This window comes from Chiloscyllium plagiosum, unplaced genomic scaffold, assembly GCF_037043375.1.
Source record: "Chiloscyllium plagiosum isolate Xiang-an unplaced genomic scaffold, Cpla_swu_hap1 HiC_scaffold_2, whole genome shotgun sequence".
Lineage (NCBI taxonomy): Eukaryota > Metazoa > Chordata > Chondrichthyes > Orectolobiformes > Hemiscylliidae > Chiloscyllium > Chiloscyllium plagiosum.
Window position 1 is genome coordinate 154,851,866 of NW_028270140.1, and position 12,126 is coordinate 154,863,991.

At 44.6% G+C, this 12,126-nt stretch overlaps 1 protein-coding gene across 3 annotated transcripts in view; it reads right to left on the reverse strand.

Annotated features, from left to right (window-relative positions):
• Positions 1–12,126, reverse strand: part of fyb1a (FYN binding protein 1 a) — a 206,799-nt gene that overhangs the window by 80,107 nt on the left and 114,566 nt on the right. The gene's annotated exons all lie outside the window — the stretch shown is intronic.

Below are 12,126 nucleotides of genomic sequence, written 5' to 3' on the forward strand. Positions count from 1 at the left end.
CCAGCATTATACATACCAGTCCTCAGTCAATTCAATTCACTCCACATGATATCAAGAAATGGTTGGAGACACTGGACATTGCAAAGGCTGTGGGCCCTGACAACATTCTGGCAATAGTACTGAAGACTTGTGCTCCAGAATTTGCTGCTCCCCTAGCCAAGCTCTTCCAGTATAGTTACATCACTGGTATCTGGCCGACAATTGGAAAATTGCCCAGGTATGTGCTGTATACAAAAAGCAGGGCAAATCCAACCCAGCCAATTCCCGCCCCATCAGTCTACTCTCCATCCTCAGTAACGTGATGGAAGGGGTAGGTGACAGGGCTATCAAGCAGCACCTGCTCAGCAATAACCTGCTCAGTGACGCCCAGTTTGAAATTCTCCAGGGTCTCACACAGCTCCTGACCTCATTCCAGCCTTGGGTCAAACATGGATAAAAGAGCTGAATCCCAGAGGGGAGGGGAGAGGGACAGTCCTTGATATCAAGGCTGTATTTGACCGAGTGTGGCATCAAGGATCCCTGGCAAAACTGGAATCAATGGGTATCGGGGGCAAACTCTCTGCTGGTTAGAGTCATACCTGGCACAGAGGAAGATGGTTGTGGTTGTTAGAGGTCAGTCATCCCAGCTCCAGGACAGCTCTTGCAAGAGGTCCTCAGGGGAGTGTCCTAGACCCAATCATCTTCAGCTGCTTCATCAATGACCTTCCCTCCATCATAAGGTCAGAAGTGGGGATGTTCACCAATGATTGCACAATTTTCAGAACCATGTGTGTGACTCCTCAGGTACTGAAGCAGTCCATGTTCAAATGCAACAATATCCAGGCTTGGGCTGGTAAATGCCATGCAATGACTATCTCAAATAAGAGACAATCAACTTACAGCCCTTTGACATTCAATGGTGTTACCACCACCAAAACTCCCTCTATCAATAATCTGGGGTTTCCTTTGACGAGAAACTGAACTGACCTTGCCATATAAATACAGTGGCTCCAAGAGCAGGTCAGAGGTTAGGAATGCTGTAGCGAGTAACTCACCTCCTGACTCCCCAACAACTGTCCACCACCTACAAGGTACAAGTCAGGAGTGTGATGGAATACTCCCCACTTGCCTGGATGGGGGCACCTCCAACAGCACTCAAGAAGCTTGACACCATTTAGGACAAAGCAGCCGCTTGATTGGCATCAATGCACAGTAGCAGCAGTGTGTATAAGATGCAATACAGAAATTCACCAAAGATCCTCAGACAGCACCTTCCCAATAACACTTCCATCTAGAAGGACAAGGGCAGCAGGTACATGGGAACACCATCCCCAACTCCTCCAAGCCACTCACCATCCTGACTTGGAAATATACCATTGTCCCTTCACTGTCGTTGGGTGAGAATCCTGGAATTCCCTCTCTAAGGGTATTGTGAGTCTACCCAGAGCACATGGACTGCAGCGGTTCAAGGAGACAGCTCATCCCCACCTTCTCGAGGGCAATAAATGCTGACCCAGTCAGCAATGCTCACATCTGAAGAGTGAATTAAAAATAAAGTCAATGAAAGTCAGGCTGGCGCAGGAAGCAATTAGGAAGGCCAATGATCTATTTGCTTTTACTGCAAGAGAACTTGAGTTCAGAAATTGGGAAGCCTTCTTGTAGGATCTTGGTGAGATCACATCTTTTTACCTCAGTAAGAAAGTACTTGCCATAGAGGGAAGACTGCAGACTTTCACTGGCTGATACCAGGGATGGTAGGACTGTCTGATGAGGAGAGATTAGAGTCATAGGGAGAGTCCTTCGGTCCACCATGTCTATGCCAACCAAAAAACACCAAAACTACACTAATCCCTTTTATCGGTAATTGGTCCATAGCCTACTATGCCCTTGCACTTTATAGATCGGTTTGATGGAGTTGTGTTTTTTTTTAAAATTCATTCATGGATGTGGCTGTCATTAGCTGGACCAGTATTTGTTGTCCAGCTGGCAGTTACCAGTCAACCACATTGCTGTGGGTCTGGAGTCACATGTAGGCCAGGCCAGGTGAGAATGGCAGATTTCCTTCCCTGAGAGATAGTAGAGAGCCAGATGGGTTTTTCCTGACAATCAATAATGGTTTTGTGGTCACGATTAGGCTCTTATTTCCAGATTATTGTTGAATTCAAATTCCGCCATCTGCCCTGATAGATTTTGAATCCAGGTCCCAACAACATTAACATTAATGTGCAATGAAAAAATACCACTGGGCCATTGCTTTAGACTTTAGAAGGATGAGATGGGATCTGGTTGAAATGTATAAAGTTCTAACAGGGCTGGACAGACCAGAGGCAGAAAAGGATGTTTTCCCTGACTGGGAAGTCTAGAACCAGGAGCCACAGTCTCACAATACTGGGTTGACCATTTTGGACCCAGATGAGGAAACATGTCTTCACTCAGAGGGGAGTGATCCTGTGGAATTCTCTGCCCAGAAAACCATGGAGGCCAAATCATTGAATGTATTCAAGAAAGAGACAGATAATATTTTAGATTTAAGGCATCAAAGGGTGTGAGGAGGAAGTGCGGATATGACATTGAGATCAAGGACTAGCCATGATCATATTGAATGGTGGAGCAGACGCAAAGGGCCAAGTGGCCTCCTGTTGCTCCTAATTTCTGTTACTGTCCATCCCTAGCACCTCTGAGCAGGCAGCATTATGAGAGGACCTGCTGATCACCTGTAAAATTCCAAAAATGGTTGTTGTCAAGCATTTAAATATTTTCAAAGCCATTAGTGTTCACAGTGGCCCCAGGTGAACCTCTCGATGCAGAGTAATCCTGGACTGGAACAGGGAACATTGTGATCTGTGTGAGCCACTGAACAGAATTCCAGCCCTGAGCAAGCTGGAGTTATACACCCTCTGGGTTTGAGGAAACTACGGAGGGACGGTACTGTTTCACTCCTGATCTAGTGTTTGGCAGCATTGTCCAATGCTCTCCAGTGACTGCGTGACTCTCAGTGGGACAGGGTTTGTTCTTCCTCTCTCCAGACCTGCCCCTAAACCCGGCATCGCATAAAAGGCAAAACCACCAAGAGCTGAAAAGGCTGGTTTACCAAATTAGAGCCATAGAGATGTACAGCATGGAAACAGACCCTTCGGTCCAACCTGTTCATGCTGACCAGATATCCCAACCCAATCTAGTCCCACCTGCCAGCACCCGGCCCATATCCCTCCAAACCCTTCCTATTCATATACCCATCTAAATGCCTCTTAAATGTTGCAATTGTACCAGCCTCCACCACTTCCTCTGGCAACTCATTCCATACACGTACCACCCTTTGCTTGAAAACGTTGCTCCTTAGGTCTCATTTATATCTTTCCCCTCTTACCCTAAACCTATGCCCTCTAGTTCTTGACTCCCTGATCCCAGGGAAAAGACTTTGCCTATTTACCCTATCCATGCCCCTCATAATTTTGTAAACCTCTATAAGGTCACCTCTCAGCCTCTGACGCTCCAAGGAAAACAGCCCCAGCCTGTTCAGCCTCTCCCTGTAGCAACATCCTTGGAAATCTTTTCTGAACCCTTTCAAGTTTCACAACATCTTTCCCATAGGAAGGAGACCAGAATTACACGCAATATTCCAACAGTGGCCTAACTAATGTCCTGTGCAGCCGCAACATGACCTCCCAACTCCTGTACTCAATACTCTGACCAATAAAGGAAAGCATACCAAACACCTTCTTCACTATCCTATCTACCTGTGACTCCACTTTCAAGGAACTATGAACCTGCACTCCAAGGTCTCTTTGTTCAGCAACACTCTCTAGTACCTTACCATTAAGTGTATAAGTCCTACTAAGATTTGCTTTCCCAAAATGCAGCATCTTGCATTTATCTGAATTAAACTCCATCTGCCCTTGGGAAATAAGGCAGGGCAGGTGACTGAGGTATCAGTGGGGCAGCACTTTGGGGCCAGTGACTATAATTCTATTTGTTTTAAAATAGTGATGGAAAAGGATAGATCAGATCTAAAAGTTGAAGTTCTAAATTGGAGAAAGGCCAATTTTGACAGTATTTTTTTTCTTTTTTTTTCTCTTTTTTAACAACTCCAGGGTGAAGATCTTCTGTTTATTTTTTTTTATGATGTCCCCTGTTTTTTTTTCTTTTTCCACCTAACTGCGGTAGTGCTTATTTTTCCCCCCAGCACCCATGGTGTGTGTGTGTGCAGGTGTGAGACACAGTGAAAGACACAAAGTGCACGAATCTTTATTCAATTTCCACCGCCAGGGAGATAGGAAAACACCCGGGTGGCCAGTGACAAACACTGTCCCTCACATCAAAGGGCAGTGCTGTGTGATCAAAACAGTGAAGGGGAGGATAGGGACTAAATCAAAATAGAATTGGAGGGAGAAATGATGCACTCCACTCCCTGCGGCGCCCACCTCTCCCTGAACAACTCCAGGGTGTTGGTCGACACCGCGTGCTCCTTCTCCAAGGACACCCGGGAATTTTGACAGTATTAGGCAACATCTTTCGAAAGCTGATTGGAGGCAGCTAAAGGGATGGCTGGAAAATGAGAAGCCTTCAGAACTGAGATAACAAGAATACAGAGAAAGTATATTCCTGTTAGGGTGAAAGGGAAGGCTGGTAGGTATAGGGAATGCTGGATGACTAAAGAAATTGAGGGTTTGGTTAAGAAAAAGAAGGAAACCTCTGTAAGGTATAGACTGGATAGATCGAGTAAATCCTTAGAAGAGTATAAAGAAAGTGGGAGTATACTTAAGAGAGAAATCAGGAGGGCAAAAAGGGGACATGAGATAGCTTTGGCAAATAGAATGAAGGAGAATCTAAAGGGTTTTTACAAATATATTAAGGAAAAAGGGTAACTAGGGAGAGAATAGGGCCCCTCAAAGATCAGCAAGGTGGCCTTTGTGTAGATCAGTATTTACTGTGGAAAAGGATATGGAAGATATAGACTGTAGGGAAATAGATGGTGACATCTTGCAAAATGTCCATATTACAGAGGAGGAAGTGCTGGATGTCTTGAAACGGATAAAGGTGGATAAATGCCCAGGACCTGATCAAGTGTACCCAAGAACTCTGTGGGAAGCTAGAGAAGTGATTGCTGGGCCTCTTGCTGAAATATTTGTATCATTGATAGTCACAGGTGAGGTGCCGGAAGACTGGAGGTTGGCAAACGTGGTGCTACTGTTTAAGAAGGGCGGTAAAGACAAGCCAGGGAACTATAGACCAGTGAGCCTGACCTCGGTGGTGTTCTACAAACAATCGTTTGAAAATTTCATACGAAGATTTGGTCACATTCCTGAATGATCATGAGCTACACTTGCTCCATTTTCCTAACATCGTGACTTCCTTCTTGTACTTTGCTGGTTTTCATGAATTGACCAACGATTGCTGCTTCAGTTGCATTGTTTTGGAATTCACACGCCATTAGTTAAAGACCACAGGGCAATACAAATCAGGCTATTTGATTAATTTCTGTGGTGTACCAGAATAACCTCAGGTGACCTTTCTTCATTTCCTGTGCCACGCCTGACCTCACTCACCCTTTCAGACGTAGTTCAGTGTTTTGTTTATGTTTTCGAGGGACCCTGCAATGTCATTTCCGCCTTCAGACATTAAAGAATTGAACTAGATTTTAAAGTCCAGAAGCTGACCATTTGGCCTAACTAGTCCATCTCTCTCCATGTAAATCTCTCAATATCTTCCTTCCATTACTTACGCTCTCATTTATTTGAAATGTACATTCCTGAGGGAACTTGCCAGGGTGGATGCTGAAAGATGTTTACCCTCATTGGAAAGACTAGAATGCGGGACCACAGTGACCATTGAATACTTTTAAGGCAGAGGTAGATTGATTCTTCAACAAGAGAGTTGAAGGCTATCAGGGGTAAGTGGGAACATGGAGTTGAGGTTACAGCTATAGTCTTGGTGAATGTTGGCAATGGGCCGAATAGCCTAGTCTTGCTCCTTGTTCATACTCCTAGCTTCCCAGAAATGACTCAATGGCTCCCTGTGTTTCACATTCGCTGGGTAAAGAGATTAAGTTGTAGCTGAAGATCAATCAAGATTTTGCAGCTTTTTGTTATTATTTGTTCACATGTTGTTTGCTGGGTAGGTAGTGAAATTTGAATCCCAAAGCCAATGGTAACCATGTAATCATTGTCTTTTCTTCTAAAAACCTGTCTGGTACACTGCTGACCTTATCCAGTCTGTCCAAAATACAAATCTAAATCCACTTCTTTGAGGTTGACTCATAAGTGCCACCCAAAGAATAAGGGACAGTGAGTAAATGCTGTCCCGGCCAACAACACCTTGCTGGGATAACATTTATTACCCAAGAGTGGAATGACTTGCTAGGCCACAGGAGAGGCCAGTTAAATGTCAGCCACATTAATGTGGGTCTGGAGCCATGTGTAGGCCAGACCAGGTAAGGATGACCGATTTCCTTCCCTAAAGGACATTAGTGGCCCAGATAGGTGTTGACAATAATCGACAATGTTTAAATGATTGCCATTGGTGGGATTTGAAGACAGGTCCCTTGAACATTAATCTGGAATTCTGGATCGTAAAGACATAACCAGAACAGGAACATTTCCTCTCAAAGAATGTCTCACTCTAGCAAATATTCTTCTCATCTCAGAACGCCTGTTCCTGATCATTTTCCACTTTGAACTTAGTGTCGTCCTATTGTTACAGTGCTGACTCAAACTTCTTGCGATCTCTTGCCCTAGCAGACTCTCTTCCCATATCTCACATGATGTGATGATTAGCAGGTCATTTTAAGAGGAAATCTCCAAGCCTTCCTTAACCCTTCTGTCCCTGTCAACCACTATCCTAGGCTTGGAATCTGGCCATGGTTGTCAGGGAGCAAAATGGGGGAAAACACTAGATTACTCAAGTGAGGGGGAAAAGTCCTATTTTCAACCAACTAATTGTCCTCAGAACATTAAATCGCTGTGATCAGAAAGATGTGTTCGAATGCAGCCAAGTCTTTGGGTCGTTGGTTGGAAAACCTCTCCATCTGTAAAATCCTGCCCATGCTTTGAAGTGAGGATAGTGTGTGGTTTGGAGGGGAACTTGCAGAATGTGAGATTCTTATATACCTGCTGTTGCCAACCTGCTAGGTGATATGTGTGTGGGGGGGGGGGGGGGGGGGCACTTGGAAAATGCTGTTAGAGGAAAGATTTTATTACTGTTCCTTCACTGTCGCTATGTCAAAATCCTGGAATTCTCTCCCTAAGGGCATTGTGGGTCAACTTACAGAACATGGACTGCAGCCAAGAGTGTGGTGCTGGAAAGGCACAGCAGCTCAGGCAGCATCCAAGGAGCAGGAAAATTGACGTTTCAGGCCAGAGACTTTCATCAGGAATGAGGCTGGGAGCCTCGGGGTGGACTGATAAATGGGAAGGGGAAGGGGCTGGGGGAAGGTAGTTGAGAATGCAATAGGTGGATGGAAGTGGGGGCTAAAGGTGATAGATCGCAGGGAAGGGTGAAGTGGATAGAAGGAAGATGGACAGATGGGATAGTTCAAGAGGACAGCGCTGAGCTAGAAGGTTGGAAATGGGGTAAGGTGGAAGAGAGGAAATGAGGAAACTGGTGAAATCCACTTCAAGAAGGCAGCTGACCCCCATCATCTCAAGAGGCCACTAGAGACAAGCAATAAATGCTGGACCCAGCCAGCGATGCACACCTCCTATGAATGAAATTTTAAAAATCATCTATTTCAATGCCACTTTCCCACATTACCCCTGTATCCCTAGAGGTCACAAAATTGCTCAATCTCCTATCTCAATAACTGAGCCCACTGCATTCTGGGCCAGAGAATTCTCAAGATTCTCTGCTTTTTGAGTAAAGAAATTCCTCTTAATCTCAGTCTTTTTAAACACTCTGCCCTTTACTCTGAGACTGTGTCCCCTAGTTCTAGCTCATTGCCAACTCTAGCAATTCTGCTTCTCCGCCACTGAACTCTGTATGAATTTTGTAAGTTTCAATTAGATCGCTGCACATCCTTCGAAGTTCTAGGAAATACAGACCCAGGTCCTGCGAAACTAATCCTGCTAATCAATCGGATGAACCTCTGGTGCACTTTCTCTATGGCAATCAGAGTCTTCCATAGGTAAGGGGGTCAGAACTTTATGCAACGTAGTCTCACAAACTTGCTATAATATTCAAGCCAGACAGTTTTACTCCTGCACTCAATTCCTTTTCCTTTTGCAATGGAGGCTAATTATATACTTTTCCCTTCCTAATAGCACGCTGCAGCTACTTGTTAGATCTGAGTGACTTATGAACAAAGACGCCCAAATCCTTTTGGACAGTGATCTTTTCCAATCTCTCACCATTCAAGGAATACTCTGCTGGTCTGATCCCTCTAGCAAAGCGGATAATCTCACTGTTATCCTCATAATATTCCACCAACCATGTTCTTGCCCACTCCTCAAGTCGTCCAGCTCCCCTTAATCCTCAGTCCTTATCCTTGCAGCATCCTCATAACATACATTTCCATGTAGTTTGTGTCAGGGGTATTGAGTATAAGAGCTGACAGGTCATGTTAAAATTGTACAAGACTTTGGTTCGGCCGCATTTAGAATACTGTGTACAGTTCTGGTTGCCACATTACCAAAAGGATGAGGACACTCTAGAGAGGGTGCAGAGAAGGTTTACGAGGATGTTGCCTGGTATGGAAGGTGTTAGCTATGAAGAGAGGTTGAGTAGGTTAGGATTGTTTCATTATAAAAAAGGAGATTGAGGGGGGACCTGATTGAGATCTACAAAATCATGAAGGGTATCGACAGGGTAGATAGAGATAAGCTTTTTCCCAGGGTGAGGGATTCAATAATGAGAGGTCACACATTCAAGGTGAGAGGTGGAAAGTTTAAGGGGGATATACATGGCAAGTACTTTATTCAGATGGTAGTAGGTGCCTGGAACGCATTGCCAGCAGAGGTGGTAGAGGCAGGCATGGTAAATTCAGTTAAGTTGCGTCTGGACAGATGCATGAGTAGGTGGGAGCAGAGGGATACAGATGCTCAGGAATTGGACGATAGGTTTAGACAGTGGATTTGGATCGGCTCAGGCTTGGAGGGCTGAAGGGCCTGTTCCTGGGCTATAAATTTTCTTTGTTCTTTGTTCTTTGTACATTTTCTTCCCCATCCAAATAACTTAACAAATCGTTAACAGCTCGGGACCAAGCTCTGTTTCCTGTGATACTGCACCATCACAACTCCTTAACCTGTTTATTCATCCTCTGTTTTCATTCCATTAAAAAGTTACCAATCTTCACCAGTTTATTTCATCCTATCTCATGTGCACCAGTTTTTCTGGCTAATCTGGGGGGAATCTAGTTGAAAGCATTCTAAAAATCCATTGGCTACCCTTTATCTACTTTGCAAGTTATATCCTCAAAAAACTCTAACCAGTTTATCAAACATGATTTTCCCCTCATTATTCCATGTTGACTCGGCCAAAACAGGTCATTATTTTCCAGATGTTCAGTTATCAAATGCTTAAGGATCGATGGTAGAGGGTCTCTTCTGGCACAGTGGTATGTCCCTGTGTTGAGCTCGGAGATCTAGGTTAAAGGCCCACTTGCTCTGTGGGTATCATATAATATCTATGAATTTGTTGGTTAGAAAATATCTCAATTCTAGTATTTTTCCTATCACTGATGTCAGTTCTGGTCTGTTGTTTACTTCCTCCTTCCTTTCTTCAATACTGTGGGTTTCATTTGCACCTTCCAATCTGTGGCTAACATTCCACAACTTATAGAACATAGAACATTATAGCGCTGTACAGGCCCTTCAGCCCTCGATGTTGCGCTGACCTGTCATACCAATCTGAAGCCCATCTAACCAACACTATTCCATGTACATCCATATGCTTGTCCAATGACGACTTAAATGTACTTAAAGTTGGCGAATCTACTACCGTTAAAGACAAAGTATTCCATATCCTTACTACTCTCTGAGTAAAGAAACTACCTCTGACATCTGTCCTATATCTATCACCCCTCAATTTAAAGCTATGCCCCCTCATGCTCGCTGTCTCCATACTTGGAAAAAGGTTCTCCCTGTCCACCCTAACCCTCTGATTATCTTTTATGTCTCTATTAAGTCACCTCTCAACCTTCTTCCCTCTAATGAAAACAGCCTCAAGTCCCTCAGCCTTTCCTCATAAGACCTTCCCTCCATACCAGGCAACACCCTAATAAATCTCCTCTGCACCCTTTCCAAAGCTTCCACATCCTTCTTATAATGCGGTGACCAGAACTGTACACAGTACTCCAAGTGTGGCCGTACCAGAGTTTTGTACAGCTGTAGCATAACCTCATGGTTCCGGAACTCAATCCCTCTATTAATAAAAGCCTTCTTAACAACCCTGTCAACCTGGGTGGCAACTTTCAAGGATCTGTGCACATGGGCACTGAGATCTCTCTGCTCATCTACACTACCAAAAATCTTACCATTAGCCCAGTACTTTGCATTCCGGTTACTCCGACCAAAGTGAATCACCTCACACTTGTCCGCATTAAACTCCATTTGCCACCTCTCAGCCCAGCTCTGCAGCTTATCTATGTCTCTCTGTAACCTACAACATCCTTCGTCACTATCCACAATTCCACCAACCTTAGTGTCATCTGCAAATTTACTAACCCACCCTTCTAAGCCCTCATCCAGGTCGTTTATAAAAATGACGAACAGCAGTGGACCCAACACTGACCCTTGCGGTACACCACTAGTAACTGGACACCAGGATGAACATTTCCCATCAACCACCGCCTTCTGTCTTCTTTCGGCAAGCCAATTACTGATCCAAACTGGTATATCTCCCACAATCCCATTCCTCTGCATTTTGTACAATAGCCTACTGTGGGGAACCTTATCGAATGCCTTGCTGAAATCCATATACACCACATCAACCAGTTTACTCTCATCTACCTGTTTGGTCACCTTCTCTAAGAACTCAATAAGGTTTATGAGGCACGACCTACCCTTCACAAAGCCGTGCTGACTATCCCTAATCTAATTATTCTTTTCTTGATGATTATAAATCCTATCTCTTATAACCTTTTCCAACACTTTACCAACAACTGAAGTGAGGCTCACTGGTCTATAATTACCAGGGTTGTCTCTACTCCCCTTCTTGAACAGGGGAACCACATTTGCTATCCTCCAGTCTTCTGGCACTATTCCTGTAGACAATGATGACTTAAAGATCAATGCCAAAGGCTCGGCAATCTCCTCCCTGGCTTCCCAGAGGATCCTAGGATAAATCCCATCTGGCCCAGGGGACCTATCTATTTTCACTCTCTGCAGGATTTCTAATACCTCTTCCTTGTGAACCTCAATCCCACCGAGTCGAGTAGCCTGTATCTCAGTATTCTCCTCGACAACATTGTCGTTTTCTGGAGTGAATACTGTCAAAAAATATTCATTTAGTGCTTCCCCTTTCTCCTCTGACTCCACACACAATTTCCCACTACTATCCTTGATTGGCCCTAATCTTACTCTTGTCATTCTTTTATTCCTTAAATACCTATAGAAAGCCTGAGGGTCTACCTTGATCCTATCCACCAACAACATTATCTTTGAAGATGATCACCAAGACATCACTATGTCCATAACCAACCCTCTGAAGAGCATCCCACCCAGACCCACTCCATCCCTGTCACCCTGCATTTCCCATGGCTAATCCACCCTAACCCATCTTTGGACTGTGGGAGGAAACCGGAACACTAGGAGGAAATCCTTGCAGACACGGGGAGAATGTGCAAACTCCACACAGACAGTTGTCCCAAGCTGGAATTGAACCCAGGTCCCTGTGAGGCAGCAGTGCCAACCACTGGGCCATTGAGCTGCCCTACTTCTTCAGTGTGATGATAGGTTGTACCTCTACCACCCTGATAGGCAGTTCGTCCCAGATTCCCTGTGGAATGCCCTGTCTATACATCCCACCCCTCACCTTAAATCTATGCCCCTGGTCACTGATCCCTCCACCCAGGAGTAAAGTTGCTTCCTATCTATCTTATTTTTGACCCTCTTAATTTTATATATCTCAATCATATCCTTTCAGGCTCCCCCACTGTCCAATCTTTGGACTGTGGGAGGAAACTGGAGCACTGGGAGGAAACCCATACAGACAAAC